We start from the raw sequence: 15216 nt of genomic DNA, 5'->3' as shown, positions 1-15216 counted from the left end.
GCCTTTTTCTTCCCTTTGACTTGATGCTTTGACTTCCTCTTAGAACCTTTGTTTGAGGAATAAAAAAAACATCACCGCCTTCTATTCTCTTAACAGATGGCTCTACAATCTTGAGCATGTCGATCAACTCTAGAATTATAAATTTAATTTAGTTCATCCAATAGTTTATCACAAACTTTGAATAACTATTGGGCAAACTATCTAGAATTAAGTCAATACTTAATTAATGATCCATAATAAATCCAAGTGATCTCAAGCACTCAATGTAGTTATTCATCTTCAATGCAAATTATACCATAGATAAACCCTCCTGCATCTTTGAGCAAGGAGCTTGGAGACTTCGAACCTTTCAGATCTCGCTTACTCATCAAACAACTCATGAAGATGATAAATTATAGTAAAGCATTCAAATGCTCATGCTATTTTTGTAGTCCAGGAGACATCAAAGCTAGAATGATGCAACTCACAAGTTCAGAACTAATCATATGTTTTTGATGAGCCAACATTTGGTCAGTAGTTGCATCATTCACTAGACTCGTGGGAAGAGGCTCTTTGAGGACATAGGTTATCTTTTCAAACTTGAGAACAATTCTCAAATTTTGATACCAATACAAGAAGTTTGGCCTAAACAGTTTGTTCATATCTAAAATTGAACGCAAATTCAAAGATGTCATGTGTAATTTAATAACCTAGAAATATACAATCGAGCAAATATGAAAGAGATGATTTTTTAATGTGAATGTAAATAATTTACATACATTTAAGAATCCTGCATATTTATCAAATTCATGAGCACATACCTTAAATTCTAGAAATCGTAGGTTTTCTTCAAGTTGGTTAATATTTATCATAGATAAGAATAACCTTGGAGTGAGTCCAACAAGCCATTCTTAACTATAGTGGTAAGTATCACATATACTAATTATATATCACACATGCTATAAACTAATTGATATCTGTATAAAAATTAGGTTGTTGACACATTAACATGTATACATCATATGTATATTACCCAACTTCACTGTAGGTGCAATCATGCCCTGGAAGTTTCAATGTGTTGACAATTGTTTAAGTTTAGGTTAATACGTTGAATCTAATATGCATTGTGAGTTTGCAGGAAAAGTTTCTTGCAGTTCGGAAGACCGGATGCAAGAGAAGTCCAAGAAGGCCGAGGACCGGATTCTTCGCAAAAGAGTCCTTGCAGGTCAGAAAACCGGATGCAAGGCAAGAGAAGTCCAAGAAGGTCGAGGACCGGATTCTTGGCGAGAGAAGCTCCTGCAAGTCAGAAGGTTGGATGCGTGTTAAGCTCACTTGGCAAAAATCGATTGGTAAATCGATTTAGATATGACTGTGAGGCAGAATGCCTTTGAATCGATCAGTCGATCTATTGGAAGGAAGCCAATCGATCGGTCGATCGATCAGGAAGTTTCTGTGCGAAGCACAGAGTGCTTCTGGATCGATCAGCCGATCGATTGGGGTAATCCAATCAATCGAGCGATCGATCCAGGAAGCTTCTGTGCGAAGCACATAATGCTTCTGAATCGATCAGCCGATCGATCAGGGTAATCCAATCGATTGAGCGATCGATCCAGGCAGTTTCTGTGCGAAGCACAGAAACCTCCTGAATCGATCAGTCGATCGATTGAAGTCACTCAATTGATCGGCCGATTGATTCACAGAACCATGGCGATTCTGCGATTCCACGAGCGAAAGCCTGAATCGATTCAAGCAATGTCCCAATCGATTGAAGCTCAATGAAATAATCTACACCGTCGATCTTGACGCGTTGACTTCCAACGGATACTTGTGAATCGATTGGGACATAAACTCAATCGATTCACGGCGATGATTATGTGAGAAACGGCTAGTTTTCACATCGTTTAAAGAGCTGGAAGAAAAAGGAACAACATTATCTTGAGAAAAAATACTGTTCTATTGCTCTAGTTGATCAATCTTTGAAGTGCTCAAGATCTCTCAAGGAATTGAAGATCAAGCTCTCCATCTCCCCACGTTTTCAAGATTCACGTCACAAGGAAGAAGCATTTCAAGTTTGTAATCTTTCTTTTCTTCTTCATTGTTGTGAGTGTGATCTTTTCTCTTGGAAAGGGAGGCTTGTAAGTCTTGTAAGGTTTCTCCACCTTCGGTGTTAGTCCGAGAAGGAGAAGTTTGATAGTGGAAGGGTGACGGTGGTGTGGATCCTTGGACTAGTCACCTCCTTGAGGAGGTGGATACCAAGTAAATACAAGAGTTAGCATTGCCTTCAAGTGTCAGCTGCGAAAGATTAAATTTATCAAGAAAATGAAGTGAGCCATTCACCCCCCCCCCCCATCTACCTCAACTGATCCTAACAAGTGGTACTAGAGCATTGGTTTGCTTTTGAGGATTCACTGCCAAGAAAGCACAAGTTAAAGAGCTACAAAGATGTCATTGAAGGAGGGACATAGTACTTCATGACCACCATTCTATGAAGGCAGTAATTTCGCTTATTGGAAGAGCCGCATGGAGCATTATCTCATGACCGAAATTGACATGTGGTTCTCAATCACGGAGGGATTCACGGCGCCAACCAAAAATGGAAAGATGCTTGAATCATCAAGGTGGATCGCTGAACAAAAATTGAAGGCTCAAGCAAATGCTAAGGCAATTGTGACTCTCCAGTGTGGGTTGAGTTCGGAACAACTCAACAAGGTTGGACCTTTCAAAAGTGACAAGGATTTATGGGGTAAGCTCATTGAGCTAAATGAAGGAACCAAGGATTCAAGAATTGCAAAGAGAGATCTTTTGATAAATCAACTTCAAATTTTCACAATGAAGGATGGAGAAATGGTAAGTTCACTACATGGGAGATTCAAGGAACTATTAAATGGTCTTCATTCAGTTGGAGAGAGTATGGAGAATCGGGATCTCATAAGGTATGCCTTAAAATCTTTCCCTAGAAACTCATTATGGTCATCCATGGTGGATGCCTATAAGGTTTCAAGAGATTTGTCAATAGTAAAATTGGATGAATTATTTTGTGAACTTGAATTGCATGAGCAAGCTAACACAAGCCACAAAGAGAAAGGTATAGCCTTGGTTGCAGGTGAAAAGAGCAAAAAGAAGCACAAAGAAAAGAAGAAGGAGAAGAAGGAAGCGAGATAGTGATAGTGATAGTGATGAAGAGCTATCATCAAGTGAAATGGAAAACTTTGTTAGAAGAATGATGAGACATTCAAGGAAGTTTGACAAGAAGGATGTTAAAAAGATTTTCAATGATGAAAAGAGAAAAGGTAAATCTCTTGTGGATTCTAAGATTAAGACTGATGTAATTTGCTATGAAAAAGGGGCACTACAAAACGGAGTGTCCAAAGTTGAGGAAGCAAGAGGAAAAGACCAAGAAAAAGAAGAAGGCTTTGAAAGCCACATGGGATGACTCATCGTCAAGCTCATCGGAAGAAGATGAAAGGAAGAGCTCAAAGCATATGGCTCTCATGGCGTTAAGCCATGTTGAAGATAGTGAAGATGAAGATAGCCATGGAGAGGATGTGGAGTCTTCAAGTGAGTCATCATCTAGTGATGATGACGTAATTTCTCCCAAGCTTGATAAGATGTATGCCACCATTGCATGCTTAACCAATGCACTAGCTAAATCAAAAGGGAAGGTTAACAAATTACAAAATGAATTGAAATTACTTAAAAATGAAATTGTGTCATGTGAAACTTGCACGCTTCATGAAAATGACAAAAATGATTTTGATGATCTTAAAAAGGAAAATGCATCGTTGAAATTACAAGTTGTTGATCTTAGAGGTGCTCTAGAAAAATTACTTCAAGCTCAAAATATTTAGACATGATTCTAGGAGCTCAAAGGGGTGTGTACAACAAAGCGGGACTAGGTTTTAAATCACAAGATAAGGAAGTTAAATTCATGTCTCTAATTAGTAGAAATCATGCTTCAAGGGTTAAGATTGTTCAAGCTTGGGTACCCAAGCAATTTGTTATTGATGCTACCGGACCCAAAGTTTGGGTACCAAAACATTTGGTTCATCGTGTGTAAACAGGCATGCGCCGAGGGGGAGCATCCAACAACATGGTTCGTAGATAGTGGATGCTCTAAGCACATGATGGGGGACTCTTCAAAATTTTCATCATTTAGACACAAAAGTAAAGGTACCGTTTCTTTTGGTAATAGTGGTGAATTAAAAGTCATAGGAATAGGAGATATTAGAATTTCTGAAAAAATTGTGATAAGAAATGTATTGTTAGTGAAAGGCATGGTCTTTAATCTTTTAAGTGTTAGTCAACTATGTGATTCGGGTTATGGAGTTGAGTTTAATTCATCTCAATGCCTAATCAAGCATAGTGAACTAAACACAAATATTCTCATAGGCCATAGAAGAGAAAATATTTATCAAGTTGAACTATTTGGTGCTACTAATGTGTTTGCTAAGTATCTCATGTCTAAAGAGGAGGAGACTTGGCTTTGGCACCGAAGACTTGCTCACACCAACATGAGGAATATCAAAAGACTTTCAAAGAAGGAGTTGGTGCAAGGATTGCCAAAATTAAAGTTTCAAAAAGACAAAATATGTGATGCATGTCAAATGGGTAAGCAAACCAAAGCTACTCATAAAGGTAAAAACACAGTAAGTAGCTCAAGTGCTTTGGAGCTCATTCACATGGATTTATTTGATAGTAGTAGACATATTTCTTTAAATGGTAGTAGATATTACTTTGTGATTGTGGATGATTACACTAGATATACATGGGTGTTTTTCTTGAAACATAAGGATCAAACTCTAGATACCTTGATTTCTTTTTGTAATAGAGTAGAAAATGAAAAGTGTCATAAGATAAACAAGATAAGAAGTGATCATGGAGGTGAATTTGAAAATGATAGATTCACAAGTTTTTGTATGGAAAAAGGGTATAAACATGAATTTTCCACCCCTAGGACTCCTCAACAAAATGGAGTTGTTGAGAGAAAAAATAGGGTTTTGCAAGAGGTCGCTCGGAGCATGTTAAATAAATATTCACTTCATAGTTTCCTATGGGCCGAAGCAATTAATACGGCATGTTATGTGCAAAATCGAACATTAATCCATAGGTTTCTAGGAAAAACACCTCATGAGTTGTGGTTTGGTAAACCCCCTACAATTAAGCATCTTAGAGTGTTTGGGTGTAAGGTCTATATTTTAAACACTAAAGATCATTTGGGGAAGTTCTCCGCTAAGGCAGATGAGGGCATTCTTGTAGGCTACTCAAGTCACAGTAAGGCATATCGAATTTACAACAAAAGATCAAAATTAGTTGAGGAATCACTAAATGTTGTATTTGAAGAAAATCCTTCTTTGAACTCTACAAGAGCAAACGATGAAGAATTACAATTTGAATTAGAGAAACTAACACTAAATGAAGTAAATCATCAAGGAGAAGAATACCAAGAGAGTGATGGTGAGAAAAATGAACCTTTGCCACTTGAACCCAAAATTATAACAAATCAATAATCAAGATCTACTAGGATTCATGTAAATCATCCCTTGTATCAAGTAGTAGGAGACATCACTCAAGGAGTGAGAACTCGATCTTACTTTAGAAATGAAGGAAGCTAAGTTGCCTTAATATCTCAAATAGAACAAAAAACCATTGATAATGCCTTGTTTGATTAGGAGTGGATCTTAGCAATGCAAGATGAACTATCTCAATTTGAAAGAAGTCAAGTTTGGGATTTAGTTCCTAGGTCTACCAACAAATTAATTATTGATACAAAATGAGTTTTTAGAAACAAACTTGATGATAAGGGAATAGTTGTGAGAAACAAAGCTAGATTGGTTGCTAGGGGTTTCAATCAAGTAGAAGGATTAGATTATGATGAAACTTATGCACCCGTAGCAAGATTGGAGCCTATTAGGATGATGTTGGCATTTGTCGCCCACAAGGGGTTCAAGTTGTACCAAATTGATGTAAAATCAGTATTTTTAAATGGTGTTATAAAAGAAGAAGTATATGTTGAGCAACCACCGGGATTTGAGAATTTGGAGTGTCCAAACCATGTATATAAACTTAAAAAGGCCTTATATGGGCTAAAACAAGCTCCCCGAGCTTGGTATAAACGATTGTCAACATTTTTATTATCAAAAAGATTTCATAGAGGGAAAATTGATCCCACATTATTCTTAAAAAATAGTGGTGATGATATGTTTGTGGCCCAAGTATATGTAGATGACATTATTTATGGCTCCACAAATAAAGATTTTTTAAATGAATTCATTAGTCACATGGAGAGTGAGTTTGAAATGAGTTTGGTTGGCGAGTTAACATTTTTTCTAAGGTTACAAATCAAGCAAACAAAAGAGGGCATTTACATTCATCAATCAAAATATGTCAAAGAGCTATTTAAGAAGTTTGGAATGGAAAATGCAAAGGAAATATCTACTCCCATGGCCACTAGTACTAAATTGGATAAAGACATTGAGGTGAAAGAGGTTGACTCCAAGGTGTATCATAGTGCTATAGGAAGCCTTCTCTATCTTACGGCTAGTAGACCCGATATACTTTTTGCCGTAGGAATGTGTGCAAGGTATCAATCTTGCGCCAAGGAGTCACATCTGAGTGCCGTTAAGCGAATTCTCCTATATCTTAAGGGAACTCAAAATGTTGGTATTTGGTATCCTAGAACCGAATCTTTTGACCTAGTGGGTTATACCAATTCCGATCATGCCGGATGTAAATTGGATCGCAAAAGTACTAGTGGTAGTTGTCAATTTCTAGGATCCTCTCTAGTAAGTTGGTCAAGTAGAAAACAACATTGTGTAGCACTCTCCACAACTGAAGCAGAATACATTGCCATGGGAGAGTGTGTATCACAATTATTATGGATGACTCACACTCTAGAGGACTATAAGCTTACCTATAACAATGTTCAAGTTCTTTGTGATAATGTGAGCACGATCAACTTGACCAAAAATCCCGTGCATCATTCAAGAACGAAACATATAGAGGTTAAACATCATTTTATTTGTGATCATGTGACTCGAGGTGTAAAATACCGGAAAATAGGCGAATATTAATAAGGGAATTTTTCGGAATTTTTGGAAATTTTTTGGGAATTTTTCGGAGCTCGTATGGATAAGTTAACGGGGATAAAAACGGAGCCCCGGGAAAGCCTGTTTAGGCTACCCATTTAAGTGAGAAAATGTGTATTTATAAATACATTTCCTTTTCTTTTTCTTTTTCTTATTTCTTTCTCACTCAGCCGAATCCATGCGCCGACGCTGAGTCTTCTTCTCCCGAATCCCTGCCCTAATCGGTGCCTTCTCCTCCTCTTCACCATTTCTTCTTCTTTCCTCCCTCGACAGCCATTTCTCACCACTGCCGAAGCCCTTCTCTGCCGACGCCGCACTTTCAAACCCCAACGCCGATCGTTGTCGCTTGTGCCCTAGCGCCGGCCTTCTGCCCGTGACGCTGACCCCCTCTCCCGCCGGCGACGAGAGCCACCTTTCCTCTCCCCTCCTCTAGTCCGACGAGCCACCGCCGGACACCCTTGCTCTCGGCCCCGTCGCGACGATCAACGGCCACTGGATGTCGATGCGCGGAGATAACGCCATGCCCTAGCATTGTCGCCGACTGCCAGAATTGATCCAGCACGCCTTGTGACACCACCGATCCCTTGCCTCTGCCCTAGCCTTCAGCCGCGTGCCCTACTTGATCTTGGAGGTCACGGATTGGTGAGGTTTTGTGTAATGTGGGGTGTTTTTGATTCCGACAGCAACCCCATCATGCAGCATCCTGTTCCAGCACCAATAGAGGCTAGGTAGTGAGGTAAGGATTAGAGAATTTTATCCTTGCTGTAGATTCAGTGTTGTTTGGACTATTGTGATGATAGATTTGGATTTAGATATGAAGTAGAACTGGCTGTGGGGATTGTTCTTGGTGCTGGACAGCAACTCCATCTAGCTATTCTCTTTGATTTCAGTAGCAAGAACGACTGAGAGGTTGAGGTAAGATGAGTAGATTTTGTTCTTGAATCAGGTTATTGTTGGTTTTGGATATTCTGTTCTTGATCCGAACAGTGTAGTTTGTTTCTAGTATGAGTTGGATTCTGAGTTAGGTTTATGTGATTGTTGATTAGGGTTTTTCCCTAATTTAGTGTAAGAGATTTTTATTTAGCTATTTATAGGAGTATAGCTAAATAAAATATTTATTTATTGGTGACTCAGGGTTTTGACGCGAGACGAGTATCTCGACGTCGGATTTGGACCGATTGGACTTTTCCTATTGGAGGCGGGTACTTTTGACTTATTGTCTTTGATATGCTTAGTAATTAAATTAACAAGATGCATTAATTGTGTTTCTTACTTGTTTCGGTTAATCACTGCCCAATACATGCTACCTGTTGATTGATTGTTTGTTTACATCTTGTATGGATATGTACCTGATTCTACATGCTCATGGGTAGTGATATAACCATATTTTACCATGTCAGGACCTAGGTTTGATACCTTATATGATCAGATACCTTGATATGATTCATTCGCTTTGGTGCACATTATGATATGTCCAGAGATTGGTTTAGTATATTACCATGTTTAGTGACATGTACCATTCGCATGATTGCATGCTGAGTGATTGATTGCTCCTTTATTGTCGAGCACTTTGCCAGTTTCATCACTGTTCGGTGCTCCGTTGTGACGCTCATGGGTAGCGGGACACAGTGTGGTAGCACGTCAGTTTGGCTCTTCCGGTGCTCCGTTGGTCCGCTCATGGGTAGTGTGACGCAGCGTGTAGCACGTTAGAGATCCCTCCCCGTCACAGTGTACCGGGAGATGAGAGCATGGCGCTCCCCCATTTATGATTTGGGGTAGGAGTACGTATGTACTCCGACAGCATCCCGTCCACTCGGTCACTCATTAGGAGTAGTGATGCAGAGTGCACGGTCGTCACAGCCCTACCCACTCGGTCCCACTGTTGTTGTGAGTCGGCTGACTGGCGTCAGGGGTGACCATGACATTGGCATCATATGCCGTCCTTCTCGCTAGCTGCGTCAGCATGATGCATTTATTGTTTGTGTTTGTGTTTGTTGTACTTATATACTGCACATTGCTTTGATACCTTGATTGACATGCATACAGGTCTTCTATACCTTTCGGACTGTTTGTTCTTTTATCGGGTCCTGGTTAGTACAGTTTCTCTCCTGCTTACTTCAGTTTGGTATTTACCTTTATTCATCAGGAAACTGTACGCATGATTAGTGCTAGGTGTTATTTCCTTACTTTGCATATCAATTGTACCTGCTGAGTGTTGGACTCACCCCGCCTCCATTGTTGTTATTTTCAGGTTGATGCTGTCCGGAGGGAGTTCTAGTCGCTAGTCCTCACTGCACGTAGTGCTAGATCCCTACAGACCTCGAGGATTTATTTACCATTTGGTTTGGTTTTTTTTATTTGCTTATGTGGGTACTTGGTTATTTGGATACTTGGACATCGTATGTTTTTCTTTTGATATTGATGGATGTTCTATTCGATATGTTTTTACTACATGCTTGCCTGGACGACAAAAGAGGTAAGTTAATCTTATCGTCGAATTTTGAGATTTACGAGTGTAGTTGAGTAGGGTTGTTTTTGAGTCATATGTTCATTGTTACAGTGTGTTTATTATTAACTGCGTGTGATGGTTATATATATGTTTGTTTATTTCTGTTATTATTCCAGCCGCATGTGGCTGAGGTATGTGGCTATGTAGAAAGTTTCAGATTGTCCGCCGTACAGGGGAGATGCTGCCGAAATTTCTTCGGACAGGGACTCCTCTGGGGCGTGACAATTTAGTGGTATCAGAGCAGGTATATGATACTTGCTATGTGTTTTGGATTTTCGAGATTTATTCTAAAATTGTCAAAGCCGAGGTTTGAACCGAAAACCTCGGGTTAAGCAGAGACTCGCCTAACCAACAGACCAGCCGAACTTATTTGGTATCACAGGGCAGGTTATACGATCTTTTGTTTTCATATTTTGGATGTTTGGGATAACCTGATACCAATTTATTTACTTGGTATCAGAGCGCTAAGTTTGGCGATACTTGTTGGATTTTTGTATTATGGATTTTCGAGATTTATTTGATACCAATTTATTGGTATCAGAGCGGGTTATGATACCTGCTTTTGGTGTTCTGTATTTTTGGATGTCTATTTCGGTTTGTACGGATTTTCGTTATGGTTATGTTTCGGATTTCCGTTTCGGATATATATGGATTTCCGGCGATTTTCTCGTTCGGAATTTTGAGGTCAGAAGTTGGGGACTGGACAGCGATGGAACATCTCCAGACGGCAAATATGTATGATGTTTATTTTATGATGGTTAGGACATCTATTAGCACTTTATCTTTATTACCTGTTTGGTTGTTGTAGCCATATTATATGTGATGGGTTAGCCACTGATCTTGGTCGACCCTAATAGAGATCAAGAATTATAATCTCTGGTGATTTTTTTTTTATATCATACCATCAGTAGTTTTAGCTTCTGTTACTACTATTAGGAGATGGAGGCACATATCAGCCTCTGCTATTGTTAGCTGGGTAATGGATGATACTTATATATTCCTGTGGATCATAGCTATGTAGTTCGGTGTATATATCTGGATGTATTATTGAAGATATCTTGTTGATTAAATTCGAGATGTAGTATAAGTACATCGGTGGTGTTTTGATGGAGGCATTTTGTCGATTTAATCTGAGTTGTGATATGTACATATGTGTTTGGTGTGGTATCTGAGGTATCTTTTTGATTAGGTTTGATTTGTGAGTGCACCTGGGTTTAGTATGTTTTATTGGAAGCATATGTCGATTATACGATATGTTATGTGAGTGCTGTTTGAGGTGTATTGTTGATTTTACCTATGTTGATTTTGCACACGTGTTCGGTATGTATTGTTGGATGTATCATACTGAATATACCTGAGTTGTGAGTATGTTTGGTGTATAATAATTGGAGGATTTTGTTGATCATACATATGTTGTGTGAGCATGTGTGCTAGGTGTATACATTGGTAGCAGTATGATGATTTTACTTATACTGAATGCAGAATGTGGAGTGACTGCATTATGTCGTTTGTTGGATTAACCCATCAACTAATTTTCCTATCAGTGGATGACCCACTAGGATGCTGATAGAGTTGATGATGGATTTGATTAGTTACTAGATAGTTATAGCCTAGGCTAACCACAGTGATTTGTGGTAGAGAGATCTTGTACAATCTCTAGCTGGATAGTTAGGTGCCTTGGGGTACTTATGTATTATTTTGTGGTGAAGCGTTGCTCCCACATATTACGGATTACTGGTAGCGGAGCATTGCTCATATATTTATTGCAGATACATATTTCAGATTATTTGTGGTGGAGTGTTGCTCCCACATATTGAGGATTTCTTGGGTTAGAGCGTTGTTCCCACATATGTGGTGTTTCTCTGTGATGAAGCGTTGCTCTCACACGGGAGGATTTATTCTTTGGTGATTTATGTTATTGATGATCAGATTTTTGACTTATTATCGGAGATCTTATGGTTAGAAATGTTGTGATACGGACATTATGTGTCTTGGTTTTTGCCATATAGGCTTACAGTGCCTTAGATGTTTTCAGGGACTCGATGATCCTGGTATGTCGAGGATGTTTGGATAGGTTTCCATTATCTTTGTGGACGATGTTGTAATCTATTTGGAATCCGCGGTGAGTCACGCACATCATCTTTGCATAGTCTAGAGATGTTACGATGGGAACATCTATATGCAAAGTTCAGTAGTGTGTTTTGGGTTTGTCTTCTGTGAGATGTTTGAGACATACGGATCCAGTAGGAGTATACCGTAGTTCCACAGGAGATTGAGGTTATTACCGTTGAGAGTAGACGGAGTCTATAGAAGAGGTTTGCAACTTCCTTTGTTTGGCTCGATATTTCTGGAGATACGTTGAGGGTTTCTCACGGATTGCTATATCACTGACACGCTTGACCTGGAAAGGCGTGAAGTACACTTGGACTGAGGATGACAAGACCAGCTTCTAGGAGCTGAAGCGGAGACAAGTGTTGGCTCCGATTTTTAATTTTTACCTTCTGGAGAGGACGAATATGTCCTCTGCACCGACGCATCTATTCAGGGTTTGAGCGTTGTTCTGATGCAGCACGATATGGTAGTCTCCTATTCTTCTCGTCGGTTGAAGGAGCATGAGAAGATCTACCCTGTGCATGATCTGGGTAAGTCGCCATTATTTTTGCCATGAAGATTTGGCGACATTATTTATATGGCGTTACATTTGAGATTCTCATTGACCATAAGAGTCTCAAAGATCTGTTTAGTTAGAAGGAACTTAATCTCCGACAGAGGAGATGGATGGAGTTCCTGAAGAATTATGATTTTACCATTAGCTATCACCCGGGAAAATCTAATGTGGTTGCTGATGCCTTAGCTGGAAGTTCAGAGGGACTTTAGCTTTCCACCGAGTTGTGGTCACAGAATTTCTCTGCGTTAGACATTGAGAAGCAGTGACATACAGAGCAGGGTATTCTTGTTACCATAGTTGCTCAGTCGTCGATCAGGACGAGAATCCGAGAAGGCCGAGCATCAGAGACCTGCCGGCTTACTTTAGCGGATTCCTAATCCTGAGTGGAAATGAGAACACATTTCTATGGATTTTATGGTAGGATTGCCGAGGACACGATGAGACCATGACGCGATTTGGGTAATCGTTGATCAATTAACCAAGTTCGCGCACTTCTTAGCGATCCGGAGGACTGATCCCCTGGATCGATTGGCAGATCTGTATTGTCGGGAGATTATCAGACTACATGGTGTTCCGTTTCAGTATAGCTTTCCATCCGCAGACAGATGGACAGTCAGAGCGGACCATTCAGACTCTAGCGGACTTGCGGAGGATATGTGTATTGGATTTTTAGGGGCAGTTGAGAGGACCACTTGCCATTTGTAGAATTTGTCTACAACAACAGCTTTCATTCGGGTATCCAGTTGACACCGTTTGAGGCGTTGTATGGTAGACCTTGTCGGACACCCGTCCTCTGGGATGAGGTTGGGGAGACCCAATTGTTGGGACCTTATAGAGCTCACCAGAACGAAGAGTTGGTCCGTATTATCAGACGGATGATGTTAGAGACGGAGGATCGCCAGAAGAGTTATGCTGATCGGAGACGCAGACCACTAAAGTTCTCTATTGGCGACCATGTATTTCTGCGAGTTTCACCCACAAAAGGGGTGAAGAGATTTGGCCTCAGAGGTAAGCTAGCTCCGCGGTACATTGGTCCTTTCGAGATCTTGGAGAGGATCGGAGCGGTAGCTTACCGATTGGCACTACCACTGTCCCTGTCAGGCGTTCACGATGTATTTCACGTATCGATGCTGAGGAGATACGTGTCCGACCCGACACATGTGCTGGCAGATATTCCAGTTCCAGTTCAGCCTGACATTACATATGAGGAGGTTCCGGTACGGATTCTCGACCGGAAAGAGAGTCAGTTGCGGAACAAGACTATCCGGCTGGTTAAAGTCGGATGGCAGCATCATTCAGACGAGGAGGCTACTTGGGAGCTCGAGGATACTATCCAAGCTCGATATCCCCATCTTTTCACTTGAGGTATGTGATTTAGTTTACCGTTCAGCATTTATACTTTCTGTCTGTTGTTAGTACTTGCTGATGGTAGATAACGAAATTTGGGGACCAAATTTTTATTAGTGGGGGAGAATGTAAAATACCGGAAAATAGGCGAATATTAATAAGGGAATTTTTCGAAATTTTTGGAAATTTTTCGGGAATTTTTCGGAGCTCGTATGGATAAGTTAGCGGGGATAAAAACGGAGCCCCGGGAAAGCCTGTTTAGGCTACCCATTTAAGTGAGAAAATGTTTATTTATAAATACATTTTCTTTTCTTTTTCTTTTTCTTATTTCTTTCTCACTCAGCCGAATCCATGCGGCGACGCTGAGTCTTCTTCTCCCGAATCCCTGCCCTAACCGGTGCCTTCTCCTCCTCTTCACCATTTCTTCTTCTTTCCTCCCTCGACAGCCATTTCTCACCACTACCGAAGCCCTTCTTTGCCGACGCCGCACTTTCAAACCCCAGCGCCGATCGTTGTCGCTTGTGCCCTAGCGCCGGCCTTCTGCCCGCGACGCTGACCCCCTCTCCCGCCGGCGACGAGAGCCACCTTTCCTCTCCCCTCCTCTAGTCCGACGAGCCACCGCCGGACACCCTTGCTCTCGGCCCCGTCGCGACGATCAACGGCCACTGGATGTCGATGCGCGGAGATCACGCCATGCCCTAGCATTGTCGCCGACTGCCAGAATTGATCCAGCACGCCTTGTGACACCACCGATCCCTTGCCTCTGCCCTAGCCTTCAGCCGCGTGCCCTACTTGATCTTGGAGGTCACGGATTGGTGAGGTTTTGTGTAATGTGGGGTGTTTTTGATTCCGGCAGCAACCCCATCATGCAGCATCCTGTTCCAGCACCAACAGAGGCTAGGTAGTGAGGTAAGGATTAGAGAATTTTATCCTTGCTGTAGATTCAGTGTTGTTTGGACTATTGTGATGATAGATTTGGATTTAGATATGAAGTAGAACTGGCTGTGGGGATTGTTCTTGGTGCTGGACAGCAACTCCATCTAGCTATTCTCTTTGATTTCAGTAGCAAGAACGACTGAGAGGTTGAGGTAAGATGAGTAGATTTTGTTCTTGAATCAGGTTATTGTTGGTTTTGGATATTCTGTTCTTGATCCGAACAGTGTAGTTTGTTTCTAGTATGAGTTGGATTCTGAGTTAGGTTTATGTGATTGTTGATTAGGGTTTTTCCCTAATTTAGTGTAAGAGATTTTTATTTAGCTATTTATAGGAGTATAGCTAAATAAAATATTTATTTATTGGTGACTCAGGGTTTTGACGCGAGACGAGTATCTCGACGTCGGATTTGGACCGATTGGACTTTCCCTATTGGAGGCGGGTACGTTTGACTTATTGTCTTTGATATGCTTAGTAATTAAATTAACAAGATGCATTAATTGTGTTTCTTACTTGTTTCGGTTAATCACTGCCCAATACATGCTACCTGTTGATTGATTGTTTGTTTACATCTTGTATGGATATGTACCTGATTCCACATGCTCATGGGTAGTGATATAACCATATTTTACCATGTCAGGACCTAGGTTTGATACCTTATATGATCAGATACCTTGATATGATTCATTCGCTTT

Source organism: Zingiber officinale, chromosome 9B, assembly GCF_018446385.1.
Source record: "Zingiber officinale cultivar Zhangliang chromosome 9B, Zo_v1.1, whole genome shotgun sequence".
Taxonomy (NCBI): Eukaryota; Viridiplantae; Streptophyta; class Magnoliopsida; order Zingiberales; family Zingiberaceae; genus Zingiber; species Zingiber officinale.
This window is presented reverse-complemented; position numbering follows the sequence as displayed.